At 45.2% G+C, this 22003-nt stretch overlaps 1 long non-coding RNA gene and 1 other non-coding gene across 6 annotated transcripts; both read left to right on the top strand.

Annotated features, from left to right (window-relative positions):
- The first annotated feature begins 9616 nt into the window (after window positions 1-9616).
- Window positions 9617-20511, top strand: LOC119859256. Of its 5 annotated transcripts, none has more exons than XR_006283014.1 (7): window positions 9617-9715; window positions 9990-10183; window positions 10921-14327; window positions 16563-16671; window positions 16968-17106; window positions 18495-18754; window positions 19932-20511. It is a non-coding gene; the product is annotated as an uncharacterized LOC119859256 (long non-coding RNA). The 5 variants fall into 5 exon arrangements; XR_006283016.1 differs by lacking the exon at window positions 9617-9715 and having other exon boundaries at window positions 9909-10183; window positions 10921-11002; window positions 12321-14327; XR_006283017.1 differs by lacking the exon at window positions 9617-9715 and having other exon boundaries at window positions 9909-10183; window positions 10921-12769; window positions 13252-14327.
- LOC119859605 lies at window positions 13899-14041 on the top strand. The gene has a single exon (XR_005294269.1). It is a non-coding gene; the product is annotated as a small nucleolar RNA SNORA12 (small nucleolar RNA).
- Window positions 20512-22003: the final 1492 nt, after the last annotated feature.

The following is a 22003-nucleotide window of genomic DNA, read 5'->3' as shown; positions in this document are numbered from 1 at the left end:
ATTGCGGAGAGTGGACCAGATGATAGGTCTGGGGGGAGAAAGCAGAAGGAGACTCCGCTGGTTGGGAGGCATGAGATGCGATGTCCTGAGGTTGGGGGTTCCACGACCACCACTCCCAAGAGGAGAAGGCGGGTGGTGGTGGTCGGGACTCTCTCCTCCGGGGACTGAGTCATCTATCTGCCGCCCTGACCGGGAAAACCGAGAAGTCTGCTGCTTGCCAGGGGCTAAGATTCGTGATGTGACGGAGAGACTGCCGAGACTCATCAAGCCCTCGGATCGCTACCCCTTCCTGCTTCTCCACGTGGGCACCAATGATACTGCCAAGAATGACCTTGAGCGGATCACTGCGGACTACGTGGCTCTGGGAAGAAGGATAAAGGAGTTGGAGGCGCAAGTGGTGTTCTCGTCCATCCTCCCCGTGGAAGGAAAAGGCCTGGCTAGGGACCGTCGAATCGTGGAGGTCAACGAATGGCTACGCAGGTGGTGTCGGAGAGAAGGCTTTGGATTCTTTGACCATGGGATGGTGTTCCATGAAGGAGGAGTGCTGGGCAGAGACGGGCTCCATCTTACGAAGAGAGGGAAGAACATCTTTGCCAGCAGGCTGGCTAACCTAGTGAGGAGGGCTTTAAACTAGGTTCACCGGGGGAAGGAGACCAAAGCCCTGAGGTAAGTGGGAAAAGCGGGATACCGGGAGGAAGCACAGGCAGGAATGTCTGTGAGGGGAGGGCTCCTGCCTCATACTGGGAATGAGGGGCGATCAACAGGTTATCTCAAGTGCTTATATACAAATGCACAAAGCCTTGGAAACAAGCAGGGAGAACTGGAGGTCCTGGTGATGTCAAGGAATTATGACGTGATTGGAATAACAGAGACTTGGTGGGATAACTCACATGACTGGAGTACAGTCATGGATGGTTATAAACTGTTCAGGAAGGACAGGCAGGGCAGAAAAGGTGGGGGAGTAGCACTGTATGTAAGGGAGCAGTATGACTGCTCAGAGCTCCGGTACGAAACTGTGGAAAAAACCTGAGTGTCTCTGGATTAAGTTTAGAAGTGTGTGCAACAAGAGTGATGTCATGGTGGGAGTCTGCTATAGACCACCGGACCAGGGGGATGAGGTGGATGAGGCTTTCTTCCGGCAACTCACGGAAGCTACTAGATCGCATGCCCTGATTCTCATGGGTGACTTTAATTTTCCTGATATCTGCTGGGAGAGCAATACAGCGGTGCATAGACAATCCAGGAAGTTTTTGGAAAGCGTAGGGGACAATTTCCTGGTGCAAGTGCTAGGGGAGCCAACTAGGGGGAGCGCTTTTCTTGACCTGCTGCTCACAAACCGGGTAGAATTAGTGGGGGAAGCAAAAGTGGATGGGAATCTGGGAGGCAGTGACCATGAGTTGGTTGAGTTCAGGATCCTGACGCAGGGAAGAAAGGTAAGCAGCAGGATACGGACCCTGGACTTCAGGAAAGCAGACTTTGACTCCCTCAGGGAACAGATGGCCAGGATCCCCTGGGGGACTAACATGAAAGGGAAGGGAGTCCAGGAGAGCTGGCTGTATTTCAAGGAATCCCTGTTGAGGTTACAGGGACAAACCATCCCGATGAGTCGAAAGAATAGTAAATATGGCAGGCGACCAGCTGGCTTAATGGTGAAATCCTAGCGGATCTTAAACATAAAAAAGAAGCTTACAAGAAGTGGAAGGTTGGACATATGACCAGGGAAGAGTATAAAAATATTGCTCGGGCATGTAGGAAAGATATCAGGAGGGCCAAATCGCACCTGGAGCTGCAGCTAGCAAGAGATGTCAAGAGTAACAAGAAGGGTTTCTTCAGGTATGTTGGCAACAAGAAGAAAGCCAAGGAAGTGTGGGCCCCTTACTGAATGAGGGAGGCAAGCTAGTGACAGAGGATGTGGAAAAAGCTAATGTACTCAATGCTTTTTTTGCCTCTGTTTTCACTAGCAGGTCAGCTCCCAGACTGCTGTGCTGGGCATCACAAAATGGGGAAGAGATGGCCAGCCCTCTGTAGAGATAGAGGTGGTTAGGGACTATTAGAAAAGCTGGACGTGCACAAGTCCATGGGGCCGGACGAATTGCATCCGAGAGTGCTGAGGGAATTGGCGGCTGTGATTGCAGAGCCCTTGGCCATTATCTTTGAAAACTCGTGGCGAACGGGGGAAGTCCCGGATGACTGGAAAAAAGGCTAATGTAGTGCCCATCTTTAAAAAGGGAAGAAGGAGGATCCTGGGAACTACAGGCTGGTCAGCCTCACCTCAGTCCCTGGAAAAATCATGGAGCAGGTCCTCAAAGAATCAATCCTGAAGCACTTAGAGGAGAGGAAAGTGATCAGGAACAGTCAGCATGGATTCACCAAGGGAAGGTCATGCCTGACTAATCTAATCGCCTTTTATGATGAGATTACTGGTTCTGTGGATGAAGGGAAAGCAGTGGATGTATTGTTTCTTGACTTTAGCAAAGCTTTTGACACGGTCTCCCACAGCATTCTTGTCAGCAAGTTAAGGAAGTATGGGCTGGATGAATGCACTATAAGGTGGGTAGAAAGCTGGCTAGATTGTCGGGCTCAACGGGTAGTGATCAATGGCTCCATGTCTAGTTGGCAGCCGGTGTCAAGTGGAGTGCCCCAGGGGTCGGTCCTGGGGCCCATTTTGTTCAATATCTTCATAAATGATCTGGAGGATGTGTGGATTGCACTCTCAGCAAATTTGCGGATGATACTAAACTGGGAGGAGTGGTAGATACGCTGGAGGGGAGGGATAGGATACAGAAGGACCTAGACAAATTGGAAGATTGGGCCAAAAGAAATCTAATGAGGTTCAATAAGGATAAGTGCAGGGTCCTGCACTTAGGATGGAAGATCCAATGCACCGCTACAGACTAGGGACCGAATGGCTCGCAGCAGTTCTGCGGAAAAGGACCTAGGGGTGACAGTGGACGAGAAGCTGGATATGAGTCAGCAGTGTGCCCTTGTTGCCAAGAAGGCCAATGGCATTTTGGGATGTATAAGTAGGGGCATAGCGAGCAGATCGAGGGACGTGATCGTTCCCCTCTATTCGACACTGGTGAGGCCTCATCTGGAGTACTGTGTCCAGTTTTGGGCCCCACACTACAAGAAGGATGTGGATAAATTGGAAAGAGTACAGCGAAGGGCAACAAAAATGATTAGGGGTCTAGAGCACATGACTTATGAGGAGAGGCTGAGGGAGCTGGGATTGTTTAGTCTGCAGAAGAGAAGAATGAGGGGGGAGTGATAGCTGCTTTCAACTACCTGAAAGGGGGTTTCAAAGAGGATGGCTCTAGACTGTTCTCAATGGTAGCAGATGACAGAACGAGGAGTAATGGTCTCAGTTGCAATGGGGGAGGTTTAGATTGGATATTAGGAAAAACTTTTTCACTAAGAGGGTGGTGAAACACTGGAATGCGTTACCTAGGGAGGTGGTAGAATCTCCTTCCTTAGAGGTTTTTAAGGTCAGGCTTGACAAAGCCCTGGCTAGGATGATTTAACTGGGACTTGGTCCTGCTTTGAGCAGGGGGTTGGACTAGATGACCTTCTGGGGTCCCTTCCAACCCTGATATTCTATGATTCTATGATCCAAAGCACTGGATGCCTGCCAATAGAAGCGCACCTGCTCCAGGCCCAGTATCAGGGCATAGATGTTGATCAGATTGAGAATCAGCCCCTCCACACACACCTGGAGGTGCAGCAGGCATCCTGGCATGACTTTGGTAACCCCCAGCACCTTGGAGCATAGACCTAGGAGAACAGGGTTGCCACTCTGCTTAAGAGCATGGTGGGGTGGCTGAAATATGCCCTGTCTACCCACTGCAGATGCCTGCTGGCTTTGGCAGCTAGATTGATGAGAGTCTCCTGCAGGAAGATCACAGAGTACCCCCTGCCTGAGGAAGGAGCGCACCTGGCACTTGCAGTCACCCTATATCCCCTGATATTCATGGAGGCAAAGGTGGTGTGGGCCTCATTGGGGAGGCAGAGGATCCTCAGGGCCAGGAGTGCCAGCTGCAATCTGTGTCCCAGCCTGAAAACATTCAGGGAATGGAGGAGCGGTAGGCTGCGGTGTCCTGCTTCAATGGTGCCCTTGCCAGTGCTTTTGTTTTCTTGCTGAGGGGAATGATATGTGTACGCCAGTGGTTACAAGTTACCACACAGCTTTCTCAGCAAGTATATTTATTATTAGTGCAAAAGTTTTAACGGAGAAGATATATAAAGAGCAATAAATGACAGCTGGAGCGGCACAGGAGCTAGCAAACAGAGCTGTAAACAGGGGAGTTTGAGTGGGAGTTCTGTTGGAGGAGAAGGTAGTTGTACTTGGTTTTGTATTTTTAGTATTTGTGTGTGTGTGTGTGTGTAGGGGCTTTGTGCTGGGAGAGCAGCTGAGCCCTGCTTAGGGGGTGGGGCTTCTGACTAGAGGTCCTATAAAGGTAGCCAGCCAGTCAGGCAGTGGCACAGGAGCTAGCAAACAGAGCTGTAAACAGGGGAGTTTGTATTGTGGTGCTTGTTTGGGGTTTGCTTTTGCTGGGAGGGGGGGTGGTCTTTTGGTGTGACTTGTGTTTCCCAGATTAACAGGACTTAGGTGGGAAGGCGATGACAGATACAGAGGCAGCTGTGGGAGTGACTCCTGTAGTGAAAGACACATTGAGGATGACTGGATGTGGAAGCTGTGGTATGTACATAATCCTGGAGGGGGGACCTGGTAAGAGTTTTTTCTGCATGAAATGGCCGTCTGATAGAGCTGATGGAGGAAAAGATCTGAGGTTTGGAGATGCAGGTGGAAAGTCTCGTTGAGTTTAGGAAGGGGTTTGAGCAGATGATGGAGCAAAGATATGAGGTATCTGAAGGGAAAAGCTCAGACTCACAGATGGAAGCAGGGCTGGGGAATTTTGAGGGGCAACTGGGTGAGGAAAGTGGTCAGTGGAAGCATGTGACTAAAAGAACCAGGCAGAGGAAAAGATGGGCTAGTGAAGGAGAAATAGAGCTTAGGAACAGGCTTGCAGAGTTGGAAAATGAAGAAGGGGCTCAGCAGGTACTTGTTGAAGGTGGAAGGGTAAGGAAGAAGAGAAGAGAGGCAAGTCCTATAGGAAAAGCGAGAAGAGTCAAGGGAGACTACACCAAAGTAGGAGCCCCAGGAGGATACAGGATGGGTTGAAGAGGATTATAAGGGAAAATAGGAATGGAAAGAACTTGCAGCCAGAGGGAACAGGGCAGAGACTGGAGAATAGCACCGTCACCAGGAAAAGGCAGGTCTATGTGATCGGGACTCTTTATTGAGAAGAATAGACAGGCCTGTAACTAGAGCTGATCCAGAGAATAGAAGGGTGTGCTGTCTTCTGGGTGCTAAGATACGGGATGTAGACCTGAGGTTGAAAAGGATCCTAAAGGGAGCAGGAAAGAATCCCCTAATTATCCTTATGTGGGAACAAATGATACGGCTAGATTCTCGCTGGAAAGTATTAAGGGAGACTATGCTAGGCTGGGGAAGACACTTAAGGAAATTGAGACTCAGGTGATCTTTAGTGGGATCCTGCCTGTTCCTAGAGAAGGACAACAAAGGTGTGACAAGATTATGACTGTCAACAGATGGCTTAGGCAGTGGTGCTATAAGGAGGGCTTTGGGATGTATGGCCACTGGGAGGCATTCACAGACAGAGGACAGTTCTCTTGGGATGGACTTCATCTGAGTAGGGAAGGAAATAGACTTCTAGGATTGAGGCTGGCACAACTGATAAAGAGAGCTTTAAACTAGGAATTAGGGGGAGATGGTTGGGAGATGTCCAGGTAATCTCCACGCCAGATTTTAGCATTGAGAGGGAAGAAGACGAAGTAAGAAAGGATACAGCCATGGGTAGGAGAATGTATATAAGGAGCGAGGGCGGTGTGGATACTAGTCTAATAGGTTATACTGGCTGTAGGATGACTGTGCCTAATAGGGTACAAAATGTGAATGAGCCCAAACAGCAAAAATTAAGATATTTGTACACCAATGCGAGGAGCCTAGGTAACAAAATGGAGGAACTAGAGCTACTGGTGCAGGAAGTGAAACCAGATATTATAGGGATAACAGAGACATGGTGGAATAGTATCAGGACTGGACTACAGGTATTGAAGGGTATGTGCTGTTTAGGAAAGACAGAAACAAAGGTAAAGGTGGTGGAGTAGCATTGTATATCAATGATGAGGTAGAATGTAAAGAAATAAGAAGCGATACAATGGATAAGACGGAGTCTGTCTGGGCAAAAATTACATTGGGGAAGATAACTAGTAAAACCTCTCCTACGATGGTGCTTGGGGTGTGCTGTAGACCTCCGGGATCTAATCTGGATATGGATAGAGCCCTTTTAATGTTTTTAATAAAGTAAATACTAATGGAAACTGCGTGATCATGGGAGACTTTAACTTCCCAGATATAGACTGGAGGACCAATGCTAGTAATAATAATAGGGCTCAGATTTTCCTAGATGCGATAGCTGATGGATTCCTTCATCAAGTAGTTGCTGAACCGACTAGAGGGGATGCCATTTTAGATTTAATTTTGGTGAGTAGCGAGGACCTCATAGAAGAAATGGTTGTAGGGGACAATCTTGGCTCAAGTGATAATGAGCTAATTCAGTTCAAACTAAATGGAAGGATTAACAAAAATAAATCTGCAACTAGAGTTTTTGATTTCAAAAGGGCTGACTTTCAAAAATTAGGAAATTAGTTAGGGAAGTGGATTGGACTGAAGAACTTATGGATCTAAAGGTAGAGGAGGCCTGGGATTACTTTAAATCAAAGCTGCAGAAGCTATCGGAAGCCTGTATCCCAAGAAAGGGGGAAAAATTCATAGGAAGGCGTTGTAGACCAAGCTGGATGAGCAAGCATCTTAGAGAGGTGATTAAAAAGAAGCAGAAAGCATACAGGGAGTGGAAGATGGGAGAGATCAGCAAGGAAAGCTACCTAATTGAGGTCAGAACATGTAGGGATACAGTGAGACAGGCTAAAAGTCGAGTAGAGTGGACCTTGCAAAGGGAATTAAAACCAATAGTAAAAGGTTCTATAGCCATATAAATAAGAAGAAAACTAAGAAAGAAGAAGTGGGGCCGCTAAACACTGAGGATGGAGTGGAGGTTAAAGATAATCTAGGCATGGCCCAATATCTAAACAAATGCTTTGCCTCAGTCTTTAATAAGGCTAAAGAGGATCTTAGGGATAATGGTAGCTGACAAATGGGAATGAGGATATGGAGGTAGATATTACCATATGAGGTAGAAGCGAAACTGAAACAGCTTAATGGACTAAATCGGGGGGCCCAGATAATCTTCATCCAAGAATATTAAAGGAATCGGCACCTGAAATTGCAAGCCCATTAGCAAGAATTTTTAATGAATCTGTAAACTCAGGAGTAGTACCGAATGATTGGAGAATTGCTAATATAGTTCCTATTTTTAAGAAAGGAAAAAAAAGTGATCCGGGTAACTACAGGCCAGTTAGTTTGACATCTGCAGTATGCAAGGTCCTGGAAAAAATTTTGAAGGAGAAATTAGTTAAGGACATTGAAGTCAATGGTAAATGGGACAAAATACAACATGGTTTTACAAAAGGTAGATCGTGCCAAACCACCTAATCTCCTTTTTGAAAAAGTAACATATTTTTAGATAAAGGAAATGCCGTGGATCTAATTTACCTAGATTTCAGTAAGGCATTTGATACCATGCCTCATGGGGAATTATTAGTTAAATGGGAGAAGATGGGGATCAATATGAACATCAAAAGGTGGATAAGGAATTGGTTAAAGGGGAGACTGCAACGGTCCTACTGAAAGGCGAACTGTCAGGTTGGAGGGAGGTTACCAGTGGAGTTCCTCAGGGATCGGTTTTGGGACCAATCTTATTTAATCTTTTTATTACTGACCTTGGCACAAAAAGTGGGAGTGTGCTAATAAAGTTTGCAGATGATACAAAGCTGGGAGGTATTGCCAATTCAGAGAAGGATCGGGATATTATACAGGAGGATCTGGATGACCTTGTATACTGGAGTAATAGTAATAGGATGAAATTTAATAGTGAGAAGTGTAAGGTTATGCATTTAGGGATTAATAACAAGAATTTTAGTTATAAACTGGGGACGCATCAATTAGAAATAACAGAAGAGGAGAAGGACCTTGGAGTATTGGTTGATCATAGGATGACTATGAGCTGCCAATGTGATATGGCTGTGAAAAAAGCTAACATGGTTTTGGGATGCATCAGGAGAGGCATTTCCAGTTGGGATAAGGAGGTTTTAGTACCGTATACAAGGCACTGGTGAGACCTCACCTAGAATACTGTGTGCAGTTCTGGTCTCCCATGTTTAAAAAGGATGAATTCAAACTAGAGCAGGTACAGAGAAGGGCTACTAGGATGATCCAAGGAATGGAAAACTTGTCTTATGAAAGGAGACTTAGGAGCTTGGCTTGTTTAGCTTAACTAAAAGAAGGTTGAGGGGAGATACAATTGCTCTCTATAAATATATCAGAGGGATAAATACAGGAGAGGGAGAGGAATTATTTCAGCTCAGCACCAATGTGGACACAAGAACAAATGGGTATAAACTGGCCACCAGGAAGTTTAGACTTGAAATTAGACGAAGGTTTCTAACCATCAGAGGTATGAAGTTTGGATAGCCTTCCAAGGGAAGCAGTGGGGGCAAAAGATCTATCTGGTTTTAAGATTCTACTCGATAAGTTTATGGAGAAGATGGGATAATGGGATTTTGGTAAGTAATTGATCTTTAAATATTCAGGGTAAATAGGACTAATCCACTGAGATGGGATATTAGATGGATGGGATCTGAGTTACACAGGAAAGAATTTTCTGTAGTATCTGGCTGGTGAATCTTGCCCATATGCTCAGGGTTTAGCTGATTGCCGTAGTTGGGGTCGGGAAGGAATTTTCCTCCAGGGCAGATTGGAGAGGCCCTGGAGGTTTTTCGCCTTCCTCTGTAGCATGGGGCATGGGTGACTTGAGGGAGGCTTCTCTGCTCCTTGAAGTCCTTAAATCATGGTTTAAAGACTTCAATAGCTCAGACATAGGTGAGGTTTTTCATAGGAGTGGGTGGGTGAGATTCTGTGGCCTGCACTGTGCAGGAGGTCGGACTAGATGATCAGAATGGTCCCTTCTGACCTTAGTATCTATGAATCTGAATGGATTTACATAAACACTAAACATACCAGAAATAGTCCATTTTCCACGTGGGCCATTGGTAAGGGCCACCTTCGGCAAGGGGTGGGGCCCCAAGGCCAAAAGTTCTCTTTGCCAAATCTAAAAAATGACCCTGAGTCTAACCTAAACCCAGCCTTTTATACCAAATGTCTTATTGTGGCTCCCTGCCGCCTGAAAACAGGAAAAACCTTCCCACTGCCTATTATCCAAGAGGTCAAGCTTCAAAGCTAACCTTGGGGTTTTGCATTAAATTGCATCCATGTGATACAAAGCGCTATGGCTATTCCACAGCTCATGCTGTCTGGCCCATTGCAGTAGAATGGCTGGAGCTGGTTCCGGGGGGAAGCCTTTGGGTGACGCACACAGCGCTCAGGACTGCGTGTGCCGCAGGGGAAGGGTTTAGCTAACGCACGGTGCAAGTCGGGCTACGATTCAGGGGAAGGGTTTGAGTGATGCACGGGCTGCTCCGGGTGGTTGGCTCCTACGTCATCGTGCCGCGCGCCGAGGTATGTCCGCGCTAGGCGGAGGGTGCGGGCGGGGCGGACTCGGCGGGTATTTCGGTCTGAGCGCCCGCCGCTTTCAGGCCTGCCCCGGGCGCGGCCCCGATCGAGCTGTTCCACCCCCCGCTCGGGCCGCCCTGCTAGCGCCTGCGGGGCGGGGGGGGGGGGGCTGCGCTGGGCCGGGCCGGGCCGGGCCGGGCCGGGCCGGTTGTGCTGGCTGCTCCCGAGCCGCGCGGTCCCGTCCTGATACGCTCGGGCGCTTTTCCCTGTTTCCTCGTAGCTATAATAGCCGGGCCTGCAGGGAGACTCTCCGGGCCAAAGGAGAGGTCTTCAGGAGGAAGTTGTTGGAAAACAGGCTTCATAATGGAAGTTGCATAGTGCTGCAGTTTCCGCCTTGCTGTTGCTGTCAGCTAGCATAACTGGAAAAGTATGACACGATTCCGAAGATGCCTAAGTATTTCCCATTTGATTTCGGTAAATAAAACGCTTTTGCAATGTTTGGTGTTTTAATACCTCTTAACAGAGAGCTGCACTGTGCAAGGGTCGTATAATTTAACTTTTTTTTTTAGTGGTTTTAATCACCATTTGGGATGGGGTGTGACTTAGACTGTACTAAACCTGAAGGTGAGTAAGGACTGAGCTAAAGGGCATATCTTGCAGCCCAAATGGTGGGGCTTCCATTGGCATCACACACTTTTTTTTGTTTATTTAAAACCGAAAATGTCGGACGTTTCAGAAAAAATTGTAAAAGAGAATATTAATATTCCATGGTTTAAACACCTAAAATTCAAGATGGTGCTAGTTATGGCTACTCATGTAATCCTAATTCGGTCCCTTGTGTGTGTGTGTTTCAATATAAGTTTTAATTATATGATATTATGTGATAAAGTTGACATTGTTGTAGAACAAGTTGGGGAGATGTACATTACATGAGGCAGCACTTGTTTTTTCCTGATCCTCAGAGGTTTCAGGCAGTCTGTCTCTTAGGACTTCTGTTCTGGGAAGTGGCGTCTGTTTGAGTTAATCACCATTTAGACAGTAGTGACATTTTGGGCAGGATTTCCCCAGCCACACGGGTGAATTGAGTGTGTGAATCCTTGATTGTAAGCAGATGGGGTCACAATTTTTAAGATTACCAATTCAAAAATTATAGATACACAGACTCATTATGGCATCATCTTGTCCTTATTTCTACTTTATTTCTCTCCTAGACTGGCCTTTGGGATGTTGAAGAAAAATTTAATGTTGTTCACATTGTGCCAAGCTGTTCAAAAGAAAAGTGGAGAATTTGATGTAAGATTTATATTTCTGCTTCTGCATTGTGGTCTAGGAGATTAGGAGTGTGTTACTGTATAATGGCTCCCATTGGCAAGTGGAAAAATTCCTGGTCTACAACAATGTTAAATTAAGCCAAATGCTTATTTTATTAGACTCCTCTAAATGTAATGTGAATTAGAAGCACAATGCTTAACATGTGCATAGTGCTTCCCATCTTTAAGATATTGAACAAATATTAAGGCTCACAACCTCTTTAAAGTTGGTACTACAGCTTATCCTCATATTTGCAGGTGGGAAACTGAAGCAAAGAGATGCAAAGTGACTTGATCAAGGTCACTCACTGAGAGTATGTTTACACTATGGAGACTGCATGGACATAGCTGTGGCGCTGTAGCTATGTTGGCATAATCCCATAGCGTAGATGCAGCCTACACTGATGAAAGGGATTTTTCTGTTGTCATAAGAATACCACCTCCCCAAGCAACAATATGTGCATCTTCACTGGGGTTTAGGTTGGCGTAGCTATGGCATTCAGGAGTGTAGATTTTTCACAGCCTTAATTTTAAGCGTAGACCGGGTCTTAGTTAGTGGCAGAGCCAGAAATAGAACCCAGGAGTTCTGGCCTTTGGCTCCCATGCTCATTCTATATTAATCAAAATGTAGAACTTGGATTACTTTACTAAAATTGATTTTTGGTTTCTGAGTGGCAGTTCATACAAAGGTAGCTATTTTTCATAAAACCCAGCCATTTCTGAGTTAAAGTGGATGAAAGGAAGGGTGTCTTTGTAAACATTTTGTAAGTTATATTTGTTTTTTAAAAGTGAGTTAAACGACTAGTGTTACCTGTCACTTCATGTACAACCCCAAACACTTAAGAGTGAAGAAATTAATAGCTGCAAGATATTGTAAATCTTGCTCCTACGCATATGAGAAAATATTATTTTCAAATACAAAGAAATGCATATTTCATTATAACACATCAACTTGAAGTTTGGTTTGTTTTGTTAATGCTTTTAAAAATATTTTGATAAGTACTTTCTTCAGATTCCCTTAAATGGGAAAACTTGTGTTCTTTATCAGTTGGCATCAGTATTTTTGGGTGAAGAGTTCCTAATTTTTGTTTCTTGAAAATGATGTATGTAGCTTAATAGGAAAAGTGTGTTCTGTGTTTGTACAGCACCTAGCCCAATAAGGTCCTGATCCATGACAGGGGCTCCTAGCTGCTACAGGATTACAAATAAGTATAAAACAGTATTGATTTATAATAAAATTAGAATGTATGTGGACTTGCATTTGAGACTGATTATGTGTTACTGATGCCTTTGTTTTTCAGACATGTTTATATTTGAGACTGGTGATGAAAGAATATTGATTTTTTTGCGTTGGAGCCAAGATAGTTGTGATATGTTGCAATAGACATTTATCATATTTAATAAACACGTTACTCTCAAGTGGGAGTGTAAAATAGGATAATCTCTAGACTAGTAAATATTGTTTTGAAGGGCTTTAGTGTAGTAAGTGATGTAACAGGTGTGTAGAGTGTTGTCACTTTTGGTACCTTTTACTGCTTTTTTAATGAGATTTGTTTTTGCATGTTTTAACACCTTCTGGTTTTTTATTTTCTTGTAGTAAATTAACATAATTTTTAAATAAATGGGAAGGAGAAACATGGGACTCAGTGGCCTTTTTTCCTGATTCTGAAAGATGCTGTGAAAAAAGCGAACCAAACACCTTCACCATCTCATGACTCTGTCTTGAGCAACTGCAATTCGGTGACCTTCTGTGAGTTAAACAGTGTTAGTAGGAGTCTATTACACTTGCCTAAAACTACTGTTGCTGTGGAATATAATCCAAATTTTGAGCTGAATATGAACTATCATAGGATCAAATTAATTCATTGTTTACTTTATATCCAACCATAAATTCCCAAGTGGATTTTCTTTCAGGCTGCATCCTATCCATAAATCCCATTCATTGCCATACTTGCTAAAGCCCAACTCGCCTGCATTCAAAGTAATTTTTTGCAGTTCCTTGCGCTTTTTTAAGTCAGCTGATAATTGACAGACTGCTACAAAATCTCCTCTCAGATAGGGCATGGGAGGTTTTGTGGCTTTTGTATTTTGAATCTTGCAACTGTGGGCCTGGTTAGCCATGAAAGTCACTCAATGTATTTTGTGTTCAGGAGGGAATTATCATGGCAAGGTCTGAGTTAGTTTGCTGTAAATAGCTGCTTATATGTTTTCTGACCTCTTGTTATGTTCTAGTGCTTCCTTGCTCTGGCTAAGGGTGGCTAATCAACAGATCATGTCTGGATTTTGCCTAGTGGGCATTACCAATCAGTAGTTGAACTCTTTGCAGAGGTGGTGGAAGAAGTAAACAAGTGTCTTTTGAAAGAAATTACCAGAGTCCGCACCTACAGTTGCAGGTAGGGTTATAGTACATCAGTGGAAGAATACAACCTCAACTGCTTTGAAAGGGAACAGGTCACATTTAAACCTAAGCATTGGCAAACTTCTTTCTCTTTTTTTTTTTCCCCCTCCCCCCCCCCCCCCCTTCTTGGCATTCCACATGGTAGATAAAAATTCCCAACCAGCAGACAGGGAACAGGACAAAAGTAAAACCTGTGACCACTTAAATGGCCACTTGAACATGCTAATTTTTCCTGTTACACCAAGTGCAGAGAGCTGATTTTGTTGAAGGACAATGACAATAGACAGGAACGTTTATTGTCTTCAACTGATAAAAACCAGAGGGGCTTCATATAATCCAGGAGGCTTTCCTCTTTGTTTGGGGTACTGAGATAGGAAGGAAAGCTTAAAAGTGTTTGCTGTAACATGTACAAATCTTTGGTCAGTGTCCACAAACATGGATGCTCAGTGCCAGTTTCTGCTGAATTGATTATGGAAGGGTGCATTGTGGTGGTTTTCTACCTGGCGGATCTGTGACAGTGTCAGAGCAGCCTCAACCTACCACAAAGAGTATAAAGGAGAAGGACAGTCATGAAAACTTTTCCAGAACTTTTAGTTTTCAGTTATTCTTCCAGCTCCTACAAGGCAGACCTGCCTCATAAGTTTAAGTCTGTAGAGACAGGTGATCGTCTGTCTCACATGATGACAAGCAGTACTGAGGGGTGTGCAAACCCCCGTGATGGATTTATTGACTTACCTAGGGGAATAGTATGGTTTGTGTCTTCTTTTTCTTATTGTGCCTTCCATCTCCAGGTGATTCCTGTACCACTCACTCTTGTGCTTCTGAAGACATTAAAGAGTCCTTTATTGTACAAGCGCAAGAACAACGGATCGAATTACTAGAAATCTCAGAGTGCTTGGATATCACGCAAGTATGAAACAAGATTTTCACTTCTCATTTATTTAATCTTAATCCTTTTCTGGTTTGTCATTTCATCGAAAAGTATCCTTTATATGACCAGAGTTAAGCTGTAGGCAGTTGTTGTAATAGAAGATACTGTAGGCCTGATTTTTTCAGAGGTGCTGAGTACTTAGTTATCCAGATGAAGACATTGTGAGCTGCAAGTGCTCTGCATCTCTGAACATTAAGCCCTCTATCAATAATTGCTGTAGGTAGATGGTTTGGTGTAGCATTTAATTAAACATTGCTTGTATAATCTCCTATTCCTTTTATTTGAATAAAACCTCTGAGTTTCCCATAGGTAGGTGTGGTTTTTTCAGCGGTTTTCTTAACGATTTAATTTATAAAAACACCCTTTATGTTTTGTAGATTAGTCATCTCTCTGCTATATGGTGTCTGTAAATAAAGCTCAGGAGCAAGGGGGAGTCAGAAATGTCTCAGGAGAGGGGATATAAGAAATAAGTCTTCATCTGGTGTGCCAGTCATGTGCACACGGTCAGCTGAATTTGTTTCTGGAAGAACAGGTGCAGCTCCATTTGCTCCAGTGGATTAGTACTAGTTTATGCCAGCTGACTGGCTTTTTGGTGCACTTGCCTGGGTAGAGTTTAGAAAGCTCTTGCCCTTCTTGTTTGATCAATGGCTAATAACTAGCAGCAGTGTAGCTTGTTGTTGTGTCCTTTGGACCCATTACTCGTTGGAAATCACATCTGCAGCAGAAGTGAGGCACAAGCCAAAAATTAAGTCCCTGCTTTTTCTTTTAACTTGGACACACTCTGGTTTACCTTCATGCAAGCTACCTGGTCAGCACTACACAGAGAAGCCTGACTTCAAGCAAAGCTGAGGCTTTTCTCAGTCTGGCTCAGAGAAAGCTCTTGTGAGGAAATGGGAACAAAAATACTTAACTTCGTAAAGGACCTAGATGCCATGAATAAAACCAGACTCAATTTTCACAGTGAACATTAACACCTCTTCAGTACAGGAAGGGCCAGATCTTGCCTAATGATCCTGAAGAGTTGACTGGCTAGCGTCTGGGCAATGGCACAGATGTGTTTGTCTTACTATTTAAAGGAATGCAAGTGTTTAATAATAAGCTCTGTGCATTGGGAAGTAAAAGGGCTTGATTTTCAGCAGGCTGGGATGTGCAAATTATGTTTATATGTTGAAACCAAACTAAAATAATTAAAGATGCTTCATGCTGGGCTGTGTAAAACTCCACTAAACTGAGACAAAAACAGCAGTAGCCAGACCAACTGCCTTGCTGTGTACAAAACCAGACATCAGCATGAGATGAACTTCCTTTCTCTTTGCATCCTGCAGATCCCCTAATACCACAACTTCTTTACAAACTCTGCATTCTCCAAATGCTTTTCACCATGTACTAATGGTGAGCATATTCAGTCAGTTTCAGTCAAGGAAATGAATGTCTAATTTGAGGGCCCTGTCCTACCAGCAGCATCCTCTCTGGTAACCAAGGAGGCTGTACTCTGAGCACTTCCATTGATCTTGTGTCAGCAGCTCAAAAGGGTAAAGGTATCTCAGGCCGGCAAGCCTCAGGCCATCTAGAGCTTTATAGGCCAAAACATACACCTGAAACTCCACCCAGCGGCCAATAAGCAGCTGGTGCAGATCACAGAACACTGATGGTAGGAGCTCCTGGCAAGTTACCCTAGTTATTCTGAAGCAACTTTAGTTTCCAAATGGATTTAAGGTACTATAGCCCCATGTTGTACTAGTGAATGACGAAGGCCTGCATGACAGAGGACACCCAAATTGGGTTTGACACACAGGCAGAATAAGCTAGCTGCCTGTCTTGCTGTGTGCATGCAGAAAGTGGGGTGTGCATGCAGTGCATTCATGTGCATATGTGCCTAGGAATGTACTGGAAAAACAGGCCCAGTGAGTTGGTAACAAATTTCAGACATGCAAAGTCTTCCCTTCGGTGTTTTATAAATTCATCATCAGTATCATCAAATGTGCACAATATACTGAGGGCCATTGCGCCGCTGGAGTGACCATAGACTCATAGAACTGGAAGGGACCTCGAGGTCATCTAGTAGTCCAATCCCCTGCACTCAAGGTAGGACTAAGTATTATTTAGACCATCCCTGAGAAGGTGTTTGTCCCACCTGCTCTTAAAAATCCCCAGTGATGGAGATACCCACAACCTCACTAGGCAATTTATTCCAGTGCTTAATCATTCTGACAGGAAGTTTTGGATGATGGCATCGTACCAGACATCATAGAGTGAAGTTCCCAGATATGGCTCAATTCTGAGAATCCATGAATCTCTGGGGCAGTCCTGCAGGCAATGTCAGGTAGATGTCAAGGTGCATCAGTGAAGAGTTTGAGAGCACAATGAGCTGGGGTGTTTTTGGCCCTCTTGGCAACATGGCCAAAGAGAAAGCAATTGGAGGAAGGTCAAATCTCACTCAAAGTTCAACCATTTTATGCACAGCATTTGATGCTGATATCGCATATAGAATGCCTCTAGCTGCTCCAAGTCTGCTTGTAGGAGGGTCCAGGTTTCAGACCCAGACAGCAGTGCAGGCAGTACACAGGTCTGATGGATCTTGAACTTTGTCTTAATACAGACATATTTTTGCATTCATAGGTGAGACATAGACTTCATTCAAGAGGCAGTGAGACCTATTCTTCAGTGGATGTCCAGTTTGCTGCGACCATTTGAACTCGTCCCCACCTGCACCAGGGGTTCTGGTAGCCCAGCTCCGAGGCCTGGTCTACACTACAGAGTGAGTTTGTTTGCAAGGCAGCTTACGTTGACCTAATTCTGTAAGCATCTACATTAAAATGTTGCTCCCGCCGATGTAACTCGCCCTCTCCACTGGCTTAGTAACTCCACCTTCATGAGAGGCATAGTGCTTAGGTCAACATAGTTTGGTTGACACAATATCAGTGACACTACGTTACTTATGTCTACATTAGTGGCTTCCAGGAGGTGTCCCATGATGCCCCATCGTAACTGCTCTGGTCACCTTTTAGAACTCCACTGCCTGGCTGTCAGATACGCATGTACATGCCTCTTCCCCCTTTAAAGCCCCACAAATTTTAAATACTATTTCATGTTTGGTTGGTGTGGAGAGCTCACATAGCAACTGCCCAACTGACGACGCTGGCTCCACGCAGCAAACGTGCTCTTGCCTGGAGTACACAGCAGGTGGTGGATCTCCTCCCTCTGTGGGAAGAAGAGGCGGTGCAGGCTCAGCTCTGATCCATCCGTAGAAACGTTGACATCTATGACCAGATCACTTGGGGCATGGGGGAGAAGGGCTACAAAAGGGACATGCAGCAGCACGATGTAAAAATCAAGGAGCTGCGGCAGGCGTACCAGAAGGCAAGGGAGGCAAACTGTCACTCTGGTTTCAGAGTAGCAGCTGTGTTAGTCTGTATTTGCAAAAAAGAAAAGGAGTACTTGTGGCACCTTAGAGACTAACAAATTTATTTGCGCATAAGCTTTTGTGAGCTAAAGGGGAAAAAAAATTTCTTTTCAAATCTGTGCTCCTTGTTCAAAAAATCAAAATTCTAAAAAAACAAACTAACACCTTTGTCTCCAGGCAAATAGGCAGAAAACCACTCTAGTTGCTCTTAGGTTAAAAAAAAACAACAAAAAACTTCAGGTCTTGTGAATTTCCCTGCTGGAGGTTAACTATCCTGCCTTTAGGTAGAGAAAACTCCCCCTCGCAAAAGACAATTGTCTCTGCTCTGGTCTCAAAGCAGAGGAAAAAAAAAAAACCCTCTATATCTGTTTAACCTGCTTTCCAGCAGCCCAAAGGAAAAAAAATTTCCTTTTCAAATCTGTGCTTCTGGTTCAAAAAAAATCTCAAAATGATTTCAAGTTGATCCCACCGCTCTGCCACCATGTCAAGGTTCCTTCCCCACTCTGAACTCTAGGGTACAGATGTGGGGACCTGCATGAAAACCTCCTAAGCTTACTTTTACCAGTTTAGGTTAAAACTTCCCCAAGGTACAAACTATTTTACCCTTTGCCTTTTGACCTCCACTGCCACCACCAAACGTCATCCGATGAAGTGAGCTGTAGCTCACGAAAGCTTATGCTCAAATAAATTTTAGTCTCTAAGGTGCCACAAGTACTCCTTTTCTTTTTGTCACTCTGGTGCAGAACCGCAGACATGCTGCTTCTACAAGGAGCTGCAAGCCTTCCTTGGCGGAGACACCACCACCAAGAGCCCCGTGGATACTTCGGGGGAGCTGAAATCAGAGGCCTCTGCAGTCACGACGAGGAGGAGGAGTTGTGGAGGACAGGTGAATGGGGGAATCCAGTGGCACAGTGAGCCAGGGCCTCTTTCTGACCACTGGAGCAGTCGAGCAAGTCCCTACTGTCTAGCACTGGCGAGCCTGATGCAGGGGTTGGAACCTCTGGTAAGTATGCTGTTTGTTTTGATGTTGCAGGGACACGTGTTCGTTTACTCTCTTTTAATCAGGCAAGAAGAGAGAGCAACTCTGCCTCTACTGGTTATTTCACTGTCTGCCTCTCATTCCCCTGTACAGCTAGGCAAAGAGGGCCCTGTGGAACAGTTTGTTTATGTGCACGGAGATGTCCTGGGAATCCTCCACAGAGATTTCAAGAAAAATTTCCTGGAGGTAGTTTGCAGTCCTCAGCTGAACATTTCTGGGGAGGACTGCTTTATTTCTTCCACTGCAGTAGGACACTTTCTCACACCAGTGAGCAGTTACATCAGCAGGCACCAATGCAGCACACAGGCTAGCAGCATACGGATCTCCAGCCAGACTCGTTCAGGAGCTGTTCCCTTTCAGCCTCTGTTACCCTTGGGAGTGAGATACCGGCTAAAATTACCACCGCCTGTAGAAAATGATGCTAGTATTCCGTTCAATTGCCCTATTGACATATACTGATGCCTGTGTGCTCACCCCTATTATTGTCCCAAATCGTCCCCTTCCTATCCCAGGCCATAATCATGGCTAAGGTTATGTTTTAGTCATGGGTATTTTTAGTAAAAGTCATGGAGGGGCAGTCTGGGGGTACCACAGGAGGTGGCTTGAGTTGGTGGGGCTGGCAGGGGCTTCCTACCTGGCTCCGCATCTCTGCAGCTCCTAGGTGGCGGAGGCAGGGGTCCCACTGCTCCCACCACAAGCACCAACTGCTGTAGTTCCCATTGGTTGGGAACTGCAGCCAATGGGAGGTGCGGGGGTGGGTCCTGCAGATCCCCCCACCTCTCTGCTGCCTAGGAGCTTCAGGGGGGCCATGTCATTGGGAGCCAAGGAGCCCCCGCACCCCGTGGTAAGTTCCCCTAGCCCTGAGCCCCCACCCACACACCCAAACTGCTGCTGCTGGCCCAAGGGCTGCCCAGCTTGGACTGGCCCGGGGCTGCCCAGCTTGGGCAGTCCCTGAGCCAGGACCAGCTGCTGCAGAAGTCATGGAGGTCACTGAAAGTGACGGAATCTGTGACGTCTGTGACAGACTCACAGCCTTAATCTTGGATGAATACCAAGGGAGCATGTAGTGCTTGTAACTTGTGTGGATCAAGGGGAGTGAAAACACTTACAATAGTACCTCTATGCATTGTGCTTTTTGCAGCTGGAAATTTGCCTTGAGGGTCCCTTCATCCACACCACTGGAACAGCTCAGATGATGAGAAGAAAGGGGATGAGGGATGACATGTTCCAAGAGATTCTGCAAGCCTCTGGTGTTGCACATATCGAGCAGAGGGCTTGGAGAAGCATCCTTGTGGACAGAATGGAAAGAGAGAGTGCAGAGAGGAGTGATACACGCAGCAGGTCATGATAGCGCTTCTCAAGCTCCAGACGGACATGCTGGAGATTCTTACAGATATTCAGGTCCAAGTAACCCTTGTTTGCCTCCCGCTGCAGTCTGTCGATAACTGCATTCTGGGACCACCTTACACTACTGGCCCCTACATTCCACATATATTTCTGGGCCACTGCAGTACCCCTACCACTCCACCCCAAGGGGGAGTACACACAATCCGAGCCGAACGTACACTGACGTATGAGAGACATGGTTGGTGTATTTGTGTTTGAAATGAGAATGATTGTTCTTTCTCCTTCAAAGGTTCTTTTCCCTGTAATTTACATAGTTTCATTCAGTTAGTTATTTTTATTTGCACGAGTTTGTAATAAAAGTCTATTTATGGAAACTTAGTTCATCTTTAATAGTTCACAATATATGGTAGCTGGGGCTGACATCATTCAACGATAGTAGCAATAGGTGTATTTGCAATGTGTTATTACCAGACACACAGCACTCATAAGGTTCAAAGTGGAGTGCTAAAAAACAATACCAAGTAGAGCACACTACAATACTTGACGTCTGATTTGTGTCCATTCATTCTTTTACGTAGAGACTGTCCAGTTTGACCAGTGTACATGGCAGAGGGGCATTACTGGCACATGATGGCATATATCACATTGGTAGATGTGCAGGTGAACGTGATATATGCCATCATGTGCCAGCAATGCCCCTCTGCCATGTACATTGGTCAACCTGGACAGTCTCTATGTAAAAGAATAAATGGACACACATCAGACATCAAGAAAGATAACAACATTCAAAAACCAGTTGGAGAACACTTCAGTCTCTCTGGTCACTCGATTATAGACTTAAGAGTGGCTATCCTTCAACAAAAAAGCTTCAAAAACAGACTCCAATGAGAGAGTGCTGAATTGAAATTAATTTGCAAACTGGATACAATTAACTTAGGCTTGAATAGAGACTGGGAGTGGATGGGTCATTACACAAAGTAAAACTGTTTCCCCATGTTTATCCCACCCCCCACTGTTCCTCAGATGTTCTTGTCAACTGCTGGAAATGGCCCACCTTGCTTATCACTACAAAAGGTTCCCCCCCCGCCCTTGCTCTCCTGCTGGTAATAGCTCACCTTAAGTGATCACTCTGGTTACAGTATGTATGGTAACACCCACTGTTTCATGTTCTCTATGTATATAAATCTCCCCACTGTATTTTCCATTGAATGCATCCGATGAAGTGAGCTGCAGCTCACGAAAGCTTATGCTCAAATAAATTTTAGTCTCTAAGGTGCCACAAGTACTCCTTTTCTTTTTGCGAATACAGACTAACACGGCAGTTACGCTGAAACCTGTCATTCCATGAATGTTGTCTTGTGCATCTGAAAGTTCTGCAGCAACTGCTTGTCATCCCAAACCTGCATAACAATGCAATTGTGACAGAATCCAGAGGTCCGGTGCTCTGTGGAACAGTCCCTAGGATTACCCCTTCAGTATGTTACCCCCTGTGGGTCATTCTCAGAGGGTTAAACCCCTTGGCTTTACTGCCTCCTGGGACCAAACCTCTGAGCCTTCAGCACCCTGGTTCCACTCCGTGAGCTCCCCTCATTGAGTTCATTTGAATTGGGCTCCTGGAGAAGGCTTGCACATCCAAAGGGAGCAATGCACCCCTAAATTCCTTAATCAGGAGTGACTCTCAGACAGTGTTGTAAAAAACAGAAGGATTTAGTAGATGTCTGGAACACAGCGTGGAAAGTTTGTGGTGAACATGAGAACAGAAGGTTACAGCAAAGTCCTTGTGGGTCAGTCCTGAGCCGAGAGCTCTCTCTGACCCCCCCCCCCCCCTTGAATAGAGAATGTGCTGCTTCCAGGCACATTGTGTTC

Source organism: Dermochelys coriacea, chromosome 7 (assembly GCF_009764565.3).
Source record: "Dermochelys coriacea isolate rDerCor1 chromosome 7, rDerCor1.pri.v4, whole genome shotgun sequence".
NCBI classification, from domain to species: Eukaryota; Metazoa; Chordata; order Testudines; family Dermochelyidae; genus Dermochelys; species Dermochelys coriacea.
The sequence above is the reverse complement of the archived record's forward strand: the minus strand, read 5'-3'. Positions and strand labels throughout refer to the sequence as shown.